The following is a 1,094-nucleotide window of genomic DNA, read 5'->3' on the forward strand; positions in this document are numbered from 1 at the left end:
TGGAAGAACTTGAATCTGATCCACGCATCTTTGAAAGACTCTCCAGTCTCCTACGCAAATGTAGCAATTTTGCTCTTCAAGTCTTCAGCGCGTGCCTCATAAAAGAAGTTTCGCAAGAAAGCATTCTTGATGTCGGCCCAGGATGTTAGAGATCCTGTGGGTAGCTGCTTAAGTCAGTTCATCGCTTCTACAGTCAGAGAATACTTGAAGAGCTTGCACAATAGGTAGTCCTCGGGGACACCATCCATACGAATAGCAGCGATAAGATCCCCGAACCTCTCTAGATAGTCCATAGGATGCTCGTGCGGTAACCCAAAGTAGGGTATCTGCGAAACGAGTGTGTAGTACTGAGGCTTCAGCTCGAAATTCTGCTTCTAAATCTCTGGAACTCGAATGGCTGATCTTTTGGCGTAGTACTCATCTGGACGATTTTAGTCAGCCAGTGCCCTTGGTCGAGCAACCTCTTCTACAGGTTGAGCAGCTCCTGTAGCATCAGTATCATGGATTACATTCCCCCGAGCGTTTAGTTTCTGACCTGTTGCATTACGCAGATGACCATCCTGGTCATACAGGTTTCCATTCTCGTCCTGTCTGAGAATAACACTCGCAACCATGTTTCGCGACTGATGATCGATCGATGTACGCGGTGTAGTATCGATCGATGTCGAACGGTGTAGATCGGTCGACAATGAAGGTCGGGTGTCGGTCGACGGTTGAGTGTGAGAATCGGTCCACGTGAAAGCTGCTGCGTCGAGCGATGTGGAATGTTGGTCTTTGCGGATCGTTCGTTCCAAGTGAGCAGGATCTTCTGAGAATAGCAGGTATTTGTCTTGTTGCTTCTGGTACTGCTGGGCATGCACCTGAAAAGATAAGAAAATATTTTGTGTCAGAATGGGGGTAGAGAAAAGCATAAGAATTAATAACACTAAATCTAATGGCGATCAAAGCTCCCCGGCAACGGCGCCAAATTTGATACCACTCAAATTACCCTAAGGAGTGAATTACTCTCTCAAATAAGAGGTTCAGTTGCAGTAGTTAGAGATCGAATCCACAAGGAGCTAGGGAACCTATTAAATCTAGTCAAATTATTAATT

The sequence above is a fragment of the Brassica oleracea genome, chromosome C4 (genome assembly GCF_000695525.1).
Source record: "Brassica oleracea var. oleracea cultivar TO1000 chromosome C4, BOL, whole genome shotgun sequence".
NCBI classification, from domain to species: domain Eukaryota; kingdom Viridiplantae; phylum Streptophyta; class Magnoliopsida; order Brassicales; family Brassicaceae; genus Brassica; species Brassica oleracea.